Source organism: Pinus tabuliformis, chromosome 2_1, assembly GCF_031772625.1.
Source record: "Pinus tabuliformis cultivar Carrire ecotype Pingquan chromosome 2_1, CPIR1, whole genome shotgun sequence".
Classification (NCBI taxonomy): Eukaryota; Viridiplantae; Streptophyta; class Pinopsida; order Pinales; family Pinaceae; genus Pinus; species Pinus tabuliformis.
Genome location: NC_142299.1, coordinates 514,887,232 through 514,909,343, shown reverse-complemented (window position 1 = coordinate 514,909,343; position 22,112 = coordinate 514,887,232).

Here is a 22,112-nt window from a genome sequence, read left to right as displayed (position 1 = left end):
ATCATCACGAGTCCCTTTCATCACAGCTTCTCCACCAAGGTGTCCATCAAGACTATCTCTTGGTCTCGACCATGAGAAGTCCACCCAAAAGTGTGCCCTTCAACCTGTCCATGAGTCATGCCGGGCACTTAGCCAAAGTGGCTAAAGCATGACCCAATCATCCACAACGATCATCAAGTTCCACCCTTGTCACGGGCCCTTGCACCTTCAACCATAAGGTCACAAGTGACCCCAACAAGTCCTGCAAAAGTCGACAATCCTTGCTTCTCCATATAAGGTTACATCATAGTCATCCATGGTAAGATGTCTCCTTGCTTAGACAAGCTGATCTTGTCCTCTCCTACACATGATCCATCTACCAAATGTCCAAATGAAACACAAGTATCCATACTTACTTTATCAATATGAGGCTCCTCCATATGAGTGACCTCACCCATCCATGTCGATAAGCTACACGATCCTGGTTCAACTTGATCACCTTCAAGTTCTACCTCCATCGAGTCCTCATCATCATGTGGTCCATCCATGTGAGTGTCCATCCATGCTGCTAAACTGTATGACCCTGGTTCAACTTGATTAACCTCAAGTTCGGCCTCCATCATATCCTCATCATCACATGGTCCTTCCATATGAGTATCTTCGTCGGTCCATGTCCATGAGCTGCATGATTCGGGCTTAGCTTGATTATCTTCAAGTCTAACCTCCATCATAGTTAAGTTTTCAACAACTTCGTCCACCATAACTTCCTCTTCCTGGTCCGCAACTTCATCCATTGCCTGACTGATTTGAAGAAGTCCTTCTCGTCCAAGCATCACATCAATGCCATCTGTATTTATCACTACAAAGTCCAGCTGACCTCTACATCTATCCATCTGTACAGGTACATCTCGTATCAAGCCTACTGCCAAATTCCATGAGGTTACCTCCCAGTTCTCCATAGTAGATATCATTCCCACTCCTTCTACTAATCGTGCCAATATAAGGTTATATGAACCACCTGTGTTTGCCAACGCTTGAACATCTTTGCCACAAATCTTCAAGGTTACAAGACCTCGGTTGTTCTCCATACCTTATCTTTACCTGTCAATTGCCACGAGCAACCTTTGCTCTGATACCACCTTTACTTCGGTAAAGGTGTGTAGCAGCTTCAACACCTGAACGAGCAACCCTGCTCTGATACCACCTGTCACGCTCCCAAGCCTACGGTACTTTTTTTTCCCGTGCCCGGCGGGGTGCGGCACCACCGTGTACTTTCTTTTCGTTAATACTTGTACATATGGACTATGCCTTAACCGATATAAACATACTTTAACCGTTATCTTATAACCATATAAGCATTAATCTTCATAATTCATCATAAACCATTCTTAACATATTCATATGCAATTAAACCGAATAGCAATTGCAAACAACCGAGTAGAATGGGAGGGGCAACTCCCGAACGAGTCCGCCCAAATAATAATATATTATGAACTTTCAATAATACATCAACATTCAAGTGTGTCGGGCAAAGTCCACGGCCAACACTTAGAATCTTTTACAATGTTTACAACAAGGCATAAGAAGCCTTTACATACACAATTATGCACCTTTGTCTTATGAGCGGGTACCCACCCGGGTCACCAAGACGCTCACACAATTCTGCACCAAACCGTGTACCCAATCCTCCTCAGCCGTGACCTCTTTCACATGAGTCAATCTCCAAAATATGCGAAGTCCTTCTAACCTTTATGCGCATGAGGAATGCGCATCTCTTAAGTCCTTCGCACCTTTACCTTGTCTCTTATGCGAGCTCCTTGAGCGAAGATCGAATGATGAGAATGAATTCTCATCCTCCAATATATATACGCATCTTCCTTATGTTTCAACGGGGTTGCTTCACTTTATGGCCGACCCCACTCATTAACATGTAAGCCCACGTATTTACATTATTTTATTCTTATTAATCCACACATATTTATATATGTGTACTCCTCCATACAATATGCTTCTTTCTTATGTTTTAAGGGGATGCTCTACTCACGGTTGCCCCCATCATTTTACATAAAAGCCCTCACATATTATATTTTATTTAATTAACCCCACATACATGTGTAGGCCTCCATTAACATATGTTTATGCGTTCATTTGAAGAGGGGTGTTCAGCCTTAAGGCTGAACCCCCATATCCTTCGTTCACGCGCGTAACCACATATTAACATGTCGGCCCTGCTCATATGTAAGTACTCAACGCGTGGGTATAACTTCCTTTCTCCCATCGCATTATTTCATTAAGTTACATATGTGCGTCCATAACGTCGCATTGTTGTTTCAGCTCGCTGGTCCAACGCGTCCGAGCCTCAACTGTCAAACCTGTTCACCGGGTCGGGTGGCCGCACCCGCGTTCCAACTTGCCGCAGCTCGTCCTCGACCGCCGGGTGTCTGCCCAACCACAGCTCGCCGTTTCGTCGCACGCTGCATGCCACCGTTTGCTGTTCGTCGCATCCGCCCGTCCGTCGTATGCCACCGCCCATCGTGTAGCAAGGCGCGCGCCCATCGCTCACGGGTCGCCCTCCTGGGTCGCCCGTTCACTTTGTCCGCCGGCTCACCGTGCACGGGTCGCCCGCCCGGGTCGCCCACCCGTCGTGCACGGGTCGCCCAAGTGTCGGAGGTTCGCCCAACCGCTCGTCGCACTTCCCGTCGTCGTGCCAAGGAGCACCCGTCGTCGTGCACGGGGCGCCCGCCCATCGTGCACGCCTGCCCGAGACTCAAGGGCCTTACATAGCTCGTCTCTTTACTCTATTTTTAGTATATAATTTCTCCGTACAATAATAGCCTGTACACTATTATGTCACATATCTATTTTCTTTCCAAAATCCAAGTAATTTTATCACTAATGCATGGTTAGTCTTTGCAACGCTAATTGTTTAATAACACATGATTTTAGATTTAATGGTTTGTCAAATTTGATAAGTATGCACGATTCAATGACCATACATTTATGTTTTTTCTTGAGTTAGATATTATTAAAATATTTCCATACCTATTATTGTTATCTTTGTTTTTGATTTGCTATTAGATTTTCTTTGGTTAAAAAAATTTAAAATCTATCCAAAATTTAACATTATGAAATTAAATTTATTGTTTTTAAATAAAATTTATTTCTATTTATTTCAAATATGATTGGTTGAAATGTCTACCCTCTTATTATGTAATGATGGCAAGAGTTGACTTTTGTGTACTTTATTATTAATTACTATGTAATATATCACTAATTACTATGTACAATAAATATAAATAATTTAAAAAATAACATTACATATTAATTACTATGTACTTAATGGGTTTTATTTTCTAATTTACAAAAAAATAATTTGAAAAAAATATGTGAAAATAACGTGTACAATTTGTACAACTTTCGTTATATTAATCTATACTCTAATAACATGACATGTGTACTATAATATGAGCATTATATAAAAAAAATTGTCATCATTCAATATTAAATAAATAATTATTAACTTGTTATCATTATCTTCAATGTCAATTATATCTATATATATATATATATATAACCTTTATCTACCAAACAAATGTTTAATTATATTAAAAAAATTAATCAAAAAAGGTTAAACAAATCTTCATGTAACTCATTTTACAATTTTGTTATTGCTGGGAGTACATACACCACATCATGATATTAAAATATTTTATTAAACTAAGCGAAAGAACGCTAGCTATACAGCTTTGTTTTTCAGAGCGAAAAAAGCATAATTATATTATATAAGGTATATAATGAACAGATAGTACATCATAAGGGCTTTAGGAAGCTGGAGAAATCTGTACCAAAAATATCTAGATGAGATGGGAAGCATAATCCCAGCAAAGGAGATAAGATGTCCATCAAGATAGTCAGCCATTTGAGCTATCAATTAGCTTGCAGATAAAAGATTTTTGCATAGCTCATGAAGGAGAATAAGGAAAATAAGATCTTCTGAGTTATAACAGCACTGTTCAAAATTTTCGATTCATACTTCGACCATTCATAAACCAAAAATATTCAGTAGGGAGGAGAGAAGCAAAATGAACAAAATAACAGTGCATACCTGGATTCAGCGAAATTGAAATTAAGTACCAGGGATGGAAAATTCCTGGATGGAGAAAATTTCCTCGTCAGATATTACCTTCATGTTCCAGATACCTGTTTCCGATAGAAGGCCTTCCTTTGATAAGATGTCCGCTTGCTGGTTCTGAGATCTGTAAATGTGCTGGATGGAGCATCCTTCCATCCTCCTCCAAAGGAACATGATTCTGTCCATCCAGCGTGCAAGATGAGGATTACTGATATGGTTCTTTCCCAATACATAATCAACCATGACTTTGGAATCTCTGAAAATTGTAACGGACTGTATGTTAAAGAAAAGGCAAAAAGTTAGAAGACCCGCGAGAGCCATCGCCTCAGCTTTGCAATTGGAACCCTTTCCCCCATTCCAGGAAATGAGATATTGTAAATTTTCATCCATGATGATGTGAACCCCACAACCACAAGAGCTATTTTGTGTAGCTCCGTCAAAATACGCTCTTGGAAGCATTGTGTGATCATGTGCTTGCTCTTTTTTATTAGACTTTTTTCGCTTGTATGACTTTGCCGGTAAGGTGTCATAGAGAGATACAATACTTTGTAGGATTCCCATGAAAGGCTCTTTTCTGTCCTTGAAGATTATATTGTTCCTCCATCTCCATGTGCACCAGAGGGCGATAATAATTATTGGCCTCCAGGATTCTTTCTGCCCACTCCACCAAAGGAATGCTTCTTTTGTAGATGCATGAGAAATATGAGGGAAACCATATAAATCTGCCAGTGCGCGCCATAATTGCTGAGTTTTCTGGCATTGAAAGAACATGTGACAGTTGCTTTCCTCAGCAGATTTGCACATTAAACAGAAACCAGGCCCGTGCCAACTCCTCTTTTGCAAATTATCCCATGACAGGTTTTTGTTGTGGAAGACCAGCCATGAGAAATATATTGTTTTGGAAGGACATCCAGATTTCCAAAAAATTGTTGGAAATATTGGGCTGGTAAGAGCAGTCTTTAATCTTATCAGGTTTGAGTAAATGTCCTTTACACGTATCAGGGCAATTCCTTTTGTATCTTTCCAGATGAGGACATCATCTTCCAAAGAGCGATATATGCCACAATTTCTCAAACAGTCTCTGATTTTCTTCCATTGCCGTGCCAATATATCAGACATCCCCATATTGTCAGCATCTTTCCAAAGAGGGAAAGGGCCCTGCCATACTGCAATAAGTTTGTCCCAAGTGAAATAACCTTTCCTATGGAAAAAATTTAGGAGCATCTCAGGCAAAGTGATATCCTCTCGTCCGCTCAAGAATGGATCTATTCCAATGAGTATCCTGCTACCAGACTGGAAGCTCCATGCCAAATTTCTTAAGAAATACTCTTCTATCTTGCGAAAACTCAGCCATATTGCCGACCCATAGGCGGATCCAATCCTTCCCAACCTGTACCAGTATGAAATGTCCTTACTGCCCATATATTTCCTTTTTATTGTGTTTCTCCAAGGACCCTCTCCATAAATCCCTCTCCCGATATGCGTAATAGTGCCTTTCCAAAGGTCCGTAAGTCCAGAAGGCCCCATCCTCCAAAATTCTTCGGCAATGTTATTATTTTGATAGTTTATGATGAAGTAACTCTGAAAGTCTTACTAATACTACCTCTCACGGGGTTTCTAATTTTTCAATATATATTTTGGAATATTACTTATCAATACTAAATATTTAAATGTATTTGATACAAATATTCCAATATGACATATCTTTACATTTTTTATGACTTTGAATCAATCAGATAAAATATTTGTGTTTCATAACTAAATATTAATTTTAAAATTGAATTAGACTTAAATACTCATTATAAAATATTTGAGACAGCTTTCATAAAAATTCTTGAATGTTTGTTGTCTTATTTTTACTTAACTATCAGCTAAATTTTATTTGTACAATAAATAAAATATTTAGCTGAAGGTTTTGGAAGTAGATGTGTTGACTCTTTTTTAATAAAAAAATTTAAATCGATGACACAGGCCTGGGTAGCTCTCAGCATTGGAATGAAAAATATTTACATTTTTACCATGCCAATGATTTACATTTTTAACATTAACAACAAATCCATTGGATCGCCACAAGAAACAATTCCACCAAATAAATCATAATTACGCATATGTATTTGATTCTTTAAAAAATATTAATATACATCACTTCCTCCGGTTTTTCAAAACAATTATAACTAACTGAAATCCTTTGAATGTAAATGATTTACTTTTTTACATTCGCAACATTTAAGTTCTCTTAGTGACATTTAAGTTCATTATTGCAACGTTTAATTCAAATTGTACTTCACCCGTTGATTTATTAGATAAGGGAAATTGGCTTCAAGCAAACAAACATTTAATTTAAATCACATCTCATAACATTTATGTATTTTTATGTCAAAGGCGTTTTTATATGGAGTTGGTTGGGAAAACACTGTTCAGTCGAGCCAATCTTCTCGTTTTATTTTCGTGGTTCCAACCCATAAAAAATCAACACGTAGAGCTTTGTATCAACGTTTCTTGTTCCTCATCTTTATCTCTGGCGAGTCTGAAGTATATACGAATTCACTGAGGGGCCCTGACAAATAATGCGAGTGCTATATACATGGCTTTGCTCAGTGAGGAACCTATGACAACTGCCAATTATGCGATTTTTTCTTTAACTATTAGTTAATGATGCAGAAGAAGGAATTATTGTAATTGCATCTTCTCACCAAATGGACTTAATGGAGAATAATGAAATTGTTCCATCTGCAATTCAAATTGATCCTGTTGGAGATGATGTCCAGTGCTAATGTCGTTGAACAAAATGTAATTGAAGAGAATGGTCCTCCTTAGAATCAAAATATAATTACATCGAGAGAGAGGTTTATTTTGACAACTCGAAGGCGGGCTTCATATTTTGCATATTTTAATTCTCAAAATGGTGAACCATCATCTTCTCAGCAGAGGTCCCAGCCCAATGCTCTTCAGGAAAAAATTTTTGGCAATGAAAACCTTGTTTCTTTAGTTAATGAATGGAAGCCTTCCCGAGACAAAGACTTTGTGACCTAAGTTATACCTCCTTGGCTATATGATTTATGTTTAAACATGTTGAACATATTGAGATGCTGGAAGAATACCTGATTTAGCCAAGAACAAAATCTGTACTTCTTTCTGTGCATTGTGTAAAATGACTTCTCAAACCTTAGGATTATCCATTATAGGGTCTCCAACACAAATTTGCATTCCACACTGCTCTCTTATAGTTCCAGAGGAAGAGCTTGCCAAGATCATTGCAGAATGTTCAACAAATAATCTAGAGGTACTGCAATTGGGCATGTGTGGACGTTCTTTTTCATATCATTTATTGCAAGCTACCTTTTCTCATGCTTCTGTAGGCTTGCCTTGCTTAACTCACCTCTTTCTGAAGGGTGCATATCACCGGCCAGATGTTGGATTGAGATCATTTGTTCAGATGGCTCATTTACTAAGTTTTGTTGATTTCAGTCAGTGCTCAATATTATCTGTAGCTGGCATTAATACTCTAGCTGACACTTTGTCTCGAGTGACTCTGGACTGGTGCCAACAGCTAGAACCCTTCAAGATTCTGATTGTCTCACGCTGAGGGGGGGAGTTCTTTAAAAGCATACTTTCAGGCATATGAATTCATGGATTTGGTTGATGAGTTTGATTAAGAAATGATAGCTTGCTGAGTCAAGTTACATATAGTTTGTTCAAATCCTTGAGTGCAGTACCTCGAGGGTCCACATATATCACAACTATCTAACAAATAGTTGAAGTAATCAATAATCTCGCAGAAGATAGTAAACATCAGGTTGAGGTGATTGAAAAGGGAGAAAATCTGTGGAATGGAAGAACATAGTGACAGGGAACATGTCTTACAAATTTTGCAAGAGTATAGATTGCACATCTGGTGAATTCAGGGAACTAATGAATGAATTAAAGAGCTCATTAGTAGCCATTCTTTGTGTTTTCATGTAGAGAGTGGGGCCTACTTTGGTGGAGAGCTACAACAAATGGACAGTTGATCTGTAGGAAAGGAAACTTGTGGAGGTAGTGTACACAATGGGAAAATGGAAGGGTCTAATGGAGGAGCTCAAAAAGGGAGGATGGAGCATCACCACAACAACGACAAATGCAGAATCGAGCATGGTATACGTTCGATGTATTGGCTTTTTCATATTAATTTAATTTATGTACCTTGTGTTTTGTTGGCGAGCTATGCAATTATTTCCCTGTATAACCTTATTAGTGAAGTGAGTCTTATTACAATGAGAGACCCAAATATTGAATGGGGTGCATGGATTTTTTTTCAAGTAGTCTATATGTTTTAATTTTGGCGGGTTTTTTAAACTTATTTTCAATTTGTTTATTAATTATTGGAATAATAGGTTTGAAGTGTGAACTCTTCAAATGTTTCATGGTTTTAAAAGATCTGAATATATATATATATATATCTATATATATATATATATATATATATATATATATATATAAACCCAAATTAAATAATAAAAATGAAAATTTAATAAAAAATTTAACTCATTCCAAAAAAAACTCCCAAATATGTCATTTTCTTTTAAAGATTTACATAGTAAATGTGTATTTTTTTAACAGTAATAATATGACACGATATATGCAAAAGTTGAAAATACAATTGCAAAATGAGATTTGCACAATAGATGTGTATTCTTTTCAATATCATTACAATAATGATATGACACAATAAATACAAAAGATGAAAATACCATTATGTCGAAGTATCATATGTAAATTATGTCGATATATAAAATATCTTGGAACATTCCAAGGAAGTCCCAAGTTCTGAATTTAATACTCAGACGAACCATAGAGACCTCTAATATCACATGTTGATCCAGGTGGCTCCAGGGACACACACAGGACAAAGAGCTTATGGAAGCTCGAAAAGCAAACTGATTAGAATTCTTTTGAACGAGGACCAAAGCGCAGATCTTGTCGTCCTGATCGTAATGATTCGAACGGTTCATAAATTCGAGCTCGTATGAGGAAGAACGAGCCAGTTAAAGTTTTGGTCAAAGTTGGACTGTGGGCCAGGTTTAAGTGTCCTACAATTTGAACGACCCCAGGGCATGAAGCCTAGCTCCCAAAAGTGGGTGAAATTGTTGCCTCTTTAATTTCTCTAATAACCCTTATGTTAGACAAAATCGAAAAATGACCATATTTTAATAAAATATATATATGTATATATATAAATGAGGTGGCAAGCCACCACCCCCGCCACCCCAACTACATTACAAAATTTCAATTATTAAAGGGCCGACGAGCCATGACACCCTTTGGCCTAACCGCAAAAAGTAACCAAAGGAAACGATGGGCCATGACCCCCGTCGGTCTAACCAACACCAAAAAACACATTAAACGTAATGTATGGGCGTGGGCGGGCCACCTCTGGTGGACCCGGCCCACACCCCAACCATCCACTATTAAAACATGCCATGAATTAAATGTGAAGCCGTTGGGGATTGAACCTGGTTGGCCCACGTGCGCTGGCCCCCACCCAGCGGCCCCATGAACCAACCCAACGAACCAAACAACTCCCCCATTTAATACTTAAAACAAACCGCACCCTAACAAAAATGCACACGTGGATTTTGTGGGGAGGCGGGATTTGATCCTCGACCTCCCCTTAACAAATTAACCATTTTTACCAATGCGCCAGTGGCGCTCCTTTGGGAAACTCCTCCCAACCACGTTGGTAAAAAGCCTTCTTTTAGTGCGACTGGAGGGGGGTGGCAGAATGGACAGCGGCTAGGGGCACGAAACGCAGAACCGTGAATGATGAAACCAGGAGTAGAGGAGCGTGCACGGAAATCAAGACGCTGATTTTTAATTAATTTTTCAGGTGGAACCATGACCCTGAAAAAGGGTAGGCAGTACCATGATTGAGCCAAATTCTCAAAAGGCAGATATTTTTGTAGTGTCCAAATTGGAAAAAATTTATGTCGATCTTACACTTCTCAGCGACACAAACCTGATGGCACAGAATTTTGATCTAAGTAGCATATCTTCAAATGACCCGGAGGAGGGAATCTTTGAGGAATCTAAAAGATTCCTTAAGCCCCAGATTTTCACTTTCTCAGAATTCAGAAATTTGACAGTCGATTTTGCACTATTCAATGCCAAAAATATGATGGTGCATTCAGATTTTCCATTTTCTCATTTCATGTTTCGGCCACTCTTCAAAGTGGAGCGCAGGTGTCAACATTCATGTGTGAGCAACCATTTTCATGAGATTCGACGCCGTGAGATTGATGGTACAAACAACTTCAGCAGTTTGACATCCTTTTCTTCAAATGGCCCCAGGATGTGAGGTATATGTAGTGCGTTCATGTACTTCTTCTTGCTATGAGATGCATTGTTCTTCATAGATCCCTGTTTGATGTTTGATGTGGGTGTTAGAAAATTATATATTACAGAGCAATGGAACACATAAAATATTGCAGAAATATAAAAACAGAAAATGCATAAAACAAGAGAGACACAGAAATACGTGGTTCACCCACTTTGGGCTACGTCCACGGAGAAACAACCAGTCCTTCATTTTATATTATCTAGCAAACTGAAGAGATACAACCTACAACAGATCCGTTGTAACTCCCTCTTCACTCTCAATATCCTCTCTCTTCCTCACTCAGAATACAGAATCTACATAGATGCAATACAATTCCCTCATATATAGCGAGGGGTTGTCTTCTAGGACAAAAACCCCTAAATTAAACATAACTTCTACTGTCAAATATCCACCTAATGAACGATCCAGATTGACTATGAAATTACAACATTTTACAAGGCAATTTTACATGTATTCTTAGCTTTGGGGGCGCTGCCCCCGATCCCCCTGCCGGGGGGGGGGTCCCAAAAGGTCGCAGTTTCCCCCCTTTGGACCCCCCCCTGCAGCAAATATTTTACGGGCGGCGTTGCCGCTCCATTACGAACTGGGGTCCAATGCGGCGATACCTTTGAATACAGAAGATAATCAGGCTCCACACCCAACAGTGGGATCTTGTTTTCTTACTTGTTTCATGATTCCTGCTTGATGTGACACGGAATCATTGGTGGGATGTACTTATTGTCATGATTGGTCATGTTTTATTTGAGATCCCTTTGTTATTATGTTGATGGGATACTCATGTTGTCTCCATGTATGTTTGCATTGAGATCCCTTTTATGCCACGTTGGCGAGATGCTCATTATCATCATACTGATAGGAGTCCTTTTTTGACTGAGAGTTCCTGTAGTGGAACATCTCGTGGAGCCATTCCTGCATGAGGGAATTTTCCTTGTATGATAGCGATGTCACCACCTATGTACATCATCACTCTTTCCAACACTTAATGCGGCGACCTACACCATCTTGACACCAAGGCCTGGAGACGTAGTCCCTCCTCGACGAACTCTATTATCAACGTCTTGAGTTTTATGTTGCTGATGATTGTCATGTTCCTTCTTCTTTACAACATGCATTTATGTTCCTTTATGCTATTTTAATTGCAATTTTAATTACATCATGTAAGCAAAAGATCTTGGTTAAATCCGGGAGCTGAGTCAACTCGGATCAAGTTTGGTATCAGAGCGGTCTTTGTGTGGATGTGAATTGCAAGCGTGAACAATGGAACATGCAGCGACAGAGGATGAAAAAGTGATGTACGAGACCATGCTCAAAATTTCCAAAAGGGTGGAAATAATGTATGAAACTCTACAAAAAGAGACAGAGGAAAATGAGCGATTGCAGCTTTAGTTGCGAGCCATGGAAGAGGCCCTAGAAGAACTGAAGCACAACAACCAAAGTCTTCAAACAGATAATGCTGAATTGAAGATGCTTCTACATGAAGAGAAAGAGGAGAAACATAGTTTTCTATGACAGCTGCAAGCTAAGGACGAGGCCTTGGAAAAGCTGCAGCGTGACCCATGTGAGGTAAAAAGTAATTCTCTAAATTCATGTATGTGTCCTGATGATGATTTCACTGTCTTTGAAAATCATACCATAGGAATTAGCTCTAAACTGTTGAAGAGAATGGGGTATGAATGGAAAGGCTTGGGCGTTAATGAGCAAGGCATTGTCAACCCCATCAAAGTAGAAGAATTACCCCGTCAGGCAGGACTTGGGTATGTCAGAAAAAAAGTTGGGGAATGCGCTGAGATAGCTAGCGAATCACCACCAATAGATGATGAGAAGCCCTCATCAGTTCTTTCCAAATTGACAGAGGAGGTAAAAGATGTTGATTTCCTTTTGGTTTCGTCTTCACATAATATGATTTCTGTTGGAGATTTGGAAATCCCAATTAAAGGGACAAACATGAGGCACCTTACTAGGATGAGGTACAAGGAGGAAAAAGAAGTTGGTGTTAATAATCAAGGAATAACTCAACCAGTGGAGGTTGTGCAGAGAACTCAATTTGCAGGCTTGGGATACACCAAAGGAGAATGCTTGAAGGTCTCAGATTCTTCCAAGACATCGTCGAAATCGTTAAGGAAAGAGAATGATGGGAACACATCCCCATCATCCCATGGTAGTGCCCATTGCAGGGAGAGAGCTGAGGCAAGCTCTCCTCGCCATACTTACACCAGAGACAGCAAGGAAAGGTATAACCACTCTCGACCTTCAAATGTTCATTTCAATTATAATCATGTTGTTAAAGATGAACGCAAATCATGGAATTGAAAGACATGTACCTTTTTTGGATTACATAACCATACATTTTTTAAGTGTTGGAGAAGAATAACAACACACAAAAGGAGAAGGCATGAAAGACCCTCTCAACAACAGGTAAAGAAACATGTTAAGCAGATCTGGAGGAAGAAGACCTATTGCAGTCATTGTGACAGAAGTGGCCATCAAAGAGCCACTTGTTGGAGGCTCCATCCAAAGCAGCGCCTTAAAGACAAAGTGTCGGTGCATGAACCAGGTGAAACAATTGTTCGACAAGCAAAGCCACCACAAGGAGGCGACCCATTCACCTTGATAAATGAAAAATGGTTTCTAGATATGTTAGCTTGTCAAGGTCGTGCTTTTGTAAATCATTTGTTGCATTTTAAGATGTAAAAGTGATGATGTGTTTTCCATCACCTGTTAAGCAACAATGATGTCTGGTCTTATTTTGTGTTGCATTTTACACTTTTAAAGTGATGTCGTGTTTCCATGACTTGTTAAAGCAAAAATAGTGTTTGGCCTTATTGTTGTAAATCATGTGTTGCAGTGATGATGTGTTTTCCATCACTTGTTGAAGCAACAATGATATGTTGGCCTTGTTTTCGTAGCTAGGGTATTGTGTACATCTTGATTTAAACATGACCACCGAGTATGTGTTATAAACTCGTGGCAAGTATGGGATTCTTGGGTCATTAGTTGGTCATGTAATTCAAGCATGTAATTTGCAAAACAATATACTACAGGTTGCAGAGGTTGCAGGTGTCGGCTCATCGCTTAAGGCTCCAAAGAACAAAGGTGAAGGAGATGGAATCGAGACCTTTTCAGGACGCTTGTGATGGAGATAAGGTACAAAGAAGTTGCAGATTATTTTTCATACTTTTGGAGGACCAAATGCTCCTTAGTGGGGAGGATTGATCCAGGTGGATCCAAGGACACACACAGGCCAAAGAGGGCTTATGGAAGCTCGAAAATCAAAGTGATAAGAATTCTTTCAATCTAGGACCATAGCGTAGATCTTGTTGTCTTGATCACAACTATGTGAACAGTTCGTCAATCTGAGCTCGTATGAGGGAGAACGAGCGAGTCAAAGTTTTGGTCAAAGTTGGACTGTGGGCCAGGTTTAAGTGTCCTACAATTTGACTGACCCCGGGGCATGAAACCTAGCTCCCGAAAGTGGGCAAAATTGTTGCCTCTTTAATTTCTCTAATAACCCTTATGTTAGACAAAATCGAAAAATGGCACTATTTTAATAGTGTGTGTATATATCTATATATATATATATATGTATATATATATATATATATATATATATATATATATATATATATATATATATATATCTATATCTATATCTATATCTATATCTATATCTATATATATGAGGTGGCGGGCCACCACCCCCGCCACCCCAAACTACATTACAAAATTTCAATTATTAAAGCGCCGACGAGCCATGACACCCGCTGGCCTAACCGCAAAAAATAACCAAAGGAACTGACTAGCCATGACCCCCGTTGGTTTAACCAACACCAAACAACACATTACGTAATGTATGGGGGTGGGCGGGCCACCTCCGGTGGACCTGGCCCACACCCCAACCATCCACTATTAAAACATGCCATGAATTAAATGTGAGGCCAGCGGGGATTGAACCCGCCCGGCCCACGTGGGTTGGCCCCCACCGGGCGACCCCATGAACCAACCTAGCGAACCAAACAACACCCCCATTTAATAATTAAAACAAACCGCGCCCTAACAAAAATGCACATGCATATTTTGATCCCTGACCTCCCCTTAACAAATTAACCATTTTTACCAATACGCTAGTGGCGCTCCTTTGGGAAACTCCTCCCAACCACGTTTGTAAAAAGCTTTCTTTCAGTGCGACTGGAGGGGGGTGGCAGAATGGAGAGCGGTTAGAGGCACGAAATGTAGAACTGTGAGTGATGAAACCGGCAGCGGAGGAGCACGCACTGAAATCAAGACGCTGATTTTTAATTAATTTTTCAGGTGGAACCATGATCCTGAAAAAGGCTTGGGAAAACCATGATTGAGCCAAATTCTCAAGAGGGTGAAATTTTTGCAGTGTCCAAATTGGACAAATTTTATATCAATCTTACACCTCTCAATGACACGAACCTGATGGAGCAATTAGAATTTCAATCTGAGCAGCAGATCTTCAGATGACTGGGAGGAGGGAGTCTTTGAGGAATCTAGGGGGAATCTAAAAGATTCCTTAAGCCCCAGATTTTCACTTTCTCAGAATTCATAAATTTGACAGTCGATTTTGCACTATTTGATGCCACAAATATGATGGTGCATTCAGATTTTCCATTGGCTCATTTAATTTTTCGGTCACTTTTCAAATTGGAGTGTAGGTGTTAGCATTCATGTGTGAGCAACCATTTTCATGAGATTCGACGTCGTGAGATTGATGGTACAACCAACTTCAGCAGTTTGACATCCTTTTCTTCAGATGGCCCTAGGATGTGAGGTATATGGAGTGTGTTCATGTACTTCTTATTGCTATGATATGCATTGTGCTGCGTAGATACCTGTTTGATGTGGGATCTTGTTTTCTTACTTCTTTCATGATTCCTGCTTGATGTGACGCGGAATCATTGGTGGGATGTACTTGTTTTCATGATTTGTCATGTTTTATTTGAGATCCCTTTGTTATTATGTTGATGGGATACTCATGTTGTCGCCATGTATGTTTGCATTGAGATCCCTTTTATGCCACGTTGGCGGGATGCTCATTATCATCATGCATGAGTTTATGTCATACTGATAGGAGTCCTTTTTTCACTAAGAGTTCCTGTAGCGGAACATCTCGTGGAGCCACTCCTGCGTGAGGGCATTTTCCTTGTATGATAGCGACATCACCACCTATGTACATCATCACTCTTTCTAGCACATAATGCAGCGACCTACACCATCTTGACACCAAGGCCTGAAGACGTAGTCCCTCCTGGACGAAATCCATTATCAACGTCTTGAGTTTTTTGTTGCTGATGATTGTCATGTTCCTTCTTCTTTACATCATACATTTATGTTCCTTTATGCTATTTTAATTGCAATTTTAATCACATCACGAGAGAAAAAGATCTTGGTTAAATTCGGGAGCTGAGTCAACTCGAATCACCTGCAAAACTTGTGTCATCCATTTTCTTTCTCAGTTATTCTTCCCTAATTAAGCAATGCCTATTACTAGGAACTTTTATACATCCTGCAAAGTGGGCTCATCCATTTTTTCCTATGTCACTATTTATAAATAATTTGTTTATAGCTGTAGAATATATTTAAATTTGGAAATTAATATAAATATATTTTATTTCTGAACTTATTATAAAAAAATCAAATTTATAAAATTACATATATCTTTTTTATTATACTTTGAAAAAATTAATGGTTTTCAATGCAATTTGCATTTAGAACAATATCTCAATACATAACAAATTTGGAGTGAAGATGCATTTATATTGATTATTAACACACCACACATATTACACATTTTATTGAGTAAGTGACAATATCTCAACACATAACAAATTTGGAGTGAAGACGCATCTACATTGATTATTAACACAACGCACTCATTATTGAGTAAGTTCAGTTAATATGATAGGCATGTTCTAAAATTTGAATATAATTATCAACATTATTAGGTGGATAGCAAGATTTACTATCCATTGGATCTTCTATAATATTATTAGTAGTAGTTATAGATTAAAGGTTGAGTTTTATGTCTAAAACAATTATGCCCTTTTTACTATTTTAAGTAAAATCATTAATAACAAAAGTGTGGTGTTAACAATGGCATATGAAATGAGTTAAGGTTTTTTGGGCATATAATATTGGGCCATTGTACCCTGCAAAGCCTATTTGCAAATTAAAAATCTCCATTATTAATATTATTACATGCTTATTTTTTAAATATATAAGTTTAACTTACATATTATTATTTTAATAATAATAATAATAATAAATTTTCACAGAATTGATTAAGATGTGATTAAAATTTTTGTCCTGCTATTACATGGGAAATTTACAGTATCTTTTGCTTGGTATAAATTCAAAATGCCTGACTAGTGCTAAAGTAAGACCAGACTATATCAGTTTGTCTGCTATTTTGGTAGCAATATACTCAACAAAATTGACCTTACATGAAATGATATTTATAGGGTAGTATAAGACATAGGCGATAAAATGCTATTATGTGGCTGATTTATTAAGGTCCACCCTTTAATCTTCATGGGATCCAACATCCTCTTCAGTCTCCAAGATTTGCGCTTTGAGGTTGTTGATTCGGTCCTGAAGAGTTTCTAATTGATCTTGATGGAATCTAATTCATCATTTTTCTTGGATATCTTTTTGTGGAGGGAGATATTCTTAACTCGGAGTTGAACTATGATGACATGTAATCTTGCATCTTTAAATTAATAACCATGAAATTCACATTCATGTCATCTAGTTCTTGTTTCTATTGAGCTATGATATCTAGGCTAGCACCATTTACATTCTCACTCTCGTGGCTACAGGTGGCCTGATCCTGAGATTTTCTCCACATAGTGCCTCATTTTCCTTTTCTCTAACTCGAGTTCTACAATATGATTGGATATAAGCAATATTTATCTATGAATAGCCCAACATGATAACCAAAATTGTTCCTTACTACATTGGTGTGATTTGGATAAATCACAGATTTATGAAGGAGGTGTGATCACCGGGAATGCCAGTGACGAATATGGAACAACACCACTTAAGTACTCTTCTTTCTACTCCAATAAGGGGGATAGAGAAAAACATAGTGCCAACCCAGATTAGGCAAAAGTGACTAGTAAATATGAGGAGCCCTTGTCAAGAGGAGAAACACAAGAATATTATACTCCAAGTTTACTAAATCACCACAAAGAGTCACTAGAGGTAGGTTTGATATTTCTAATATCCATAGATCCCACTTAACCTATTTTATAATCACTTGGGATTGATTGTTGTGTCATCTTTCCTTACAATTAAAGATCTTACATGGGGAGAGAAATGAAGGCGCTCCACTCGTTGTGATTTACACTTGTGAGAGAATTTGATTTATATAGCTTAGATTTCAAGCATCTACCATGGGGTGCTTCTGAAACGCAGGGGAGGGTGAAGTTGGAGGACGTGGTTACATCTCCCAGAGGGTGATAATGTGATTGGGAGAGGGGAGATGACCGCCATTTAGAGCCACAAAACGAGACATGCTCCCAACCACCTGAGTGGCATGAATTTTAACGATTTCCCATGAGGCAATAAAGTTGCACCTTGTTTCACATATATTTTAATTGGAGCTGAGAAGTTTGATTTTTCAAACTGTAGACAGACCAATGAAACTATAGTAGATTACACCAACCATATGTTTTATTACTCTGAAAGGAGTTTTCTATATGGAGCTGGCTGGGAAAACACTGTTCAGACCACCAATCTCCTCGCTCCATTTTGTTTGTTCCCTCCCATAAAAAAATCAACACGTGGAAACTTTTTATCAAATTTTCTTGTTCCTCATCTTTATCTCTAGCAATCGTGAACTATATGTGGACTTGACAAATAATGCAAGTGTTATATTCCATGGTTTTTCTCAATGACGAACCAATCTCAACCGCCAATTATGTGATGCTTGCTTTGACTATTAGTTAATGATGCAGAAGAAGGAATTACTACAATTACATCTTCTCACCAAATGGACTTAATAAAGAATAATGAAATTGTTCCATCTGCAACTCAAATTAATCCTACTGGAGATGATGTTCAGTGGTAATGTCATTGAACAAAATGTAATTGAAGAGAATGTTCCTCCTTCAAATCAGAACAAAATTACATCGAGAGAGAGGTTTCTTTTGACAGCCCGAATATGGGCTTCATATTTTTCATTTTTCAATCCTCAAAAATGGTGAACCATCGTCTTCTCAATAGAGGTCCGAACCCAATGCTCGCTAGGAAAAGATTTATGGAAATGACAACCATGTTTCTTTAGTTATTGAATGGAAGTGTTCCCAGGACAAAGAATTTGTGACCCAAGTTATACCTCCTTGGCTATATGATTTATGTTTAAACTTGTTGTGCAAACATGTTGAACATATTGAGACGCTGGAAAGAATTCCTGATTCAGCCAAGAACAAAAGCTGTAATTATTTATGTGCATTGCATAGATTGACACCTTAGACCTTAGGATTATTCATTACAGGGTCTCCAACACAAATTTCCATTCCAGACTTCTCTCTTATACCAGAGGAAGATATTACCAAGCTCATTGTAGAATGTTCAACAACTAATCTAGAGGCACTACAATTGGGCATGTGTGGACACACTTTTCCAAATCATTTACTGCAATCTACCTTTTCTTGTTCTTCTGCAGGCTTTCCTTGCTTAATGTGCCTCTCTCTGAAGGGTGCATATCGCCTATCAGATGTTTGATTGAGATCATTTGTGTGGATGGCTTATTTGCTAAGTTCTGTTGATTTGAGTCAGTTCTCATTATTATTTGTAGCTGACATTAATACTCTAGTTGACACTTTGGCTCCAGTGATTAAGGAATTGCATCTGGGCTGGTGCCAATAGCTAGAATGCTTCACAATTATGCCTGTATTAAAGAATATGCACAAATTGTAAGTATTATCATTGGTAGGGATACTAGGTGTTAAGGATGAGTTTGTTAGTGAACTGATTCGTTATCTGGGTTGTGACTTGAAAGAAATTTCTCTAGAAAACAATGGAAATTTGACTGATGATGTCATAGAAGAAATAGGTGTTGTGTCTTGTGCACTAAATGTTCTCATTCTGTAAAATATTTCTATTTTTCTTGACATAGCACTTGGCCACCATGCAAATGGATGCATATCACTTCAAACCTCATCATTAAAAAGATGTCTATTCAGCGATGAAGTTGTTTCCACATTCATTAGTGCTTTAGGGAATTGTTTATCTAATTTTTCTTCAACAATGTAAAAGAGTTTAAAATCATATTGTCTTATCCCTTGTGTGTAATACCCATGACACTTTGCCAAAATTAGATTTTGGTGTCACAACTTGAAAGATGAGGCTCTAGGGATGTTCACAGATTCCTCCTCTTCAACAATAACTTATATTGTTTGGTTGCGCCCAGGTTACAAATAAATTCCTTGAAGTTCATTCAAATACTCTTTTGAAATTTACTAGAGTGAAGGACCAACCCCTTTATTAAAAGTGAGGGAATACTACCTTCTGCATAATGTGTTCCACAAAGGGTGGGATGATCCTGTTATCGCACAATATTTCATTTTTTTGTTGCACACTTGTAAGGTTGTTCTCGTGATCCTAAAGAATGGAGGATGATTTTGGTCTACTCAGTTGTTTTGCAACTTTTTTAAGGCTTGCATGGTTGATTTCCACAATGTATGAAATTATTCTCTTGCAAATGTAAAGTGTCAGTAAGTGTTTATAAGATGTACAACAATGCCACTATTATACAATGATTTCTCAAGAGTCAATAATCATCAAAGAATACCTCACGTTACTTATTTTTTTAGGAAAAAGGAATATAGCTACTTTGAGGATACAAAATTGCAAGTTATTGAGGATGCCAACTGTTGATGAGAAGATTCCTTCGAGTTTTTTTTTACAATCCATTACTGATATTGTGCATGTTGCTATACTTGTTTCCATACAAATTAAAGACCAAATTCAAGTTAATGTTGCCAAAATTATTTTAATGTAAAAAACATCTTCATTTTCGATGACTGGTCAAATATTAACATAAAGAACTTTGATTCATTTCTCAAATTTCTCTAGAAGTCCTTGAAATCCTTCATGAGTAGCTTTTTCCTTTGCATTTAATTCATTTCTCAAATTTCTCTAGAGGTCCTTGAACTCCATCATGAGTAGCTTTTTCCTTTGCATTTAATTCATTTCTCAAATTTCTCTAGAAGTCATTGAACTCCATCATGAGTAGCTTTTTCCTTTGCATTTAATACTTTCATTTCATGCTTGTTAAGCCAATTTATTTTTACAATAGGTGCTTGCCTTTGTATTACTAGAGATTCGCCTATTAATTGAATTGAATTGGATTACTTGAGAGTGAACTAATACCTGGTATTAGTTTGTGTAGGAATTTACAGGGTAAGTTCCTCAGAAAGAATACCAAAAGGACACCGCTCACAACCAGATCTCAAATCAATACACCAGTATTTTTGACGTGGTTAAAACCCTCAGAGTGCAAGGAGGGAAACAGTCCACGGCCTGTCCCAACGTGGGTACAGACAATTTATTAATCAAAGAATGAAAATTTACATAAGCTTCTCTCATGCACGGATTACACGAACAATGACCCTCCATGCGCTTTAAATAGAACTCATGGACCAATCGGGTGTCAAGCCACAGATCAAGTGTCGGTAATACCGAGGTGAGAGTGAACCGTCGGATCACTACATATCGTGACCGTCGGATTGTAAGTTACAAAATGTACAACGGTAAAGAAACACACTTTACCTAACTCTAACCTAACTCTATGCTAGACCAAGTTGAACTTAACTATATCCTATGTGTCGAAATATCCTAACATCCCCCCTTAAGAACAACTTGGGATAGGATTGAAGGATTTACAAATATGACACAATAGGAGAAGGAAGGAGGCACTAGAGCCTATCCCCCCTTAGTGACAACTTCCTGAACTCCAAGCATATATCGAAGTTTAGTGAACTTCGCCTCTGTGAGAGCCTTTGTGAAGATGTCTGCAACCTGATCATCCGTTGGACAATATTGCACTTCAAGAACATGGTCATGAATGAGCTTTCTGATGAAGTGCATGTGTAGTTCAATGTGTTTGCTGCGCTGATGCTGGACTGGATCTTTGCATAGCTGAATGGCACTTTGATTATCACACCAAAGTGTGGTTGGATGCTGCTGCTCAAAGCCAAATTCTGATAGGATCTGACGAAGCCACAAGGCTTCCTTACTAGCTTCCACGGCACCACGATACTCTGCTTCTGCTGACGAAAGAGAAATGGCAGCCTGTTTCTTACAAGCCCATGTAATAGGTCCTGAACCAAGAGTGAAGACATAACCGGCAGTAGACTTCCGATCATCAAGGTCACCAGCCCAATCAGAATCAGTGAAACCAACTAACAGAGGAGCTGCTTTGGCACTGTAATGAATCCCAAACTGTACTGTACCTCGAACATAACGAAGTATTCTTTTAGCTGCTTTCCAATGACTTTCACGGGGGTTTTGCATAAAACGAGCAACAAGGCCAACAGCAAAGGAAAGATCAGGACGAGTATGGGTTAAATACAAGAGTTTTCCGACAAGTTGACGGTA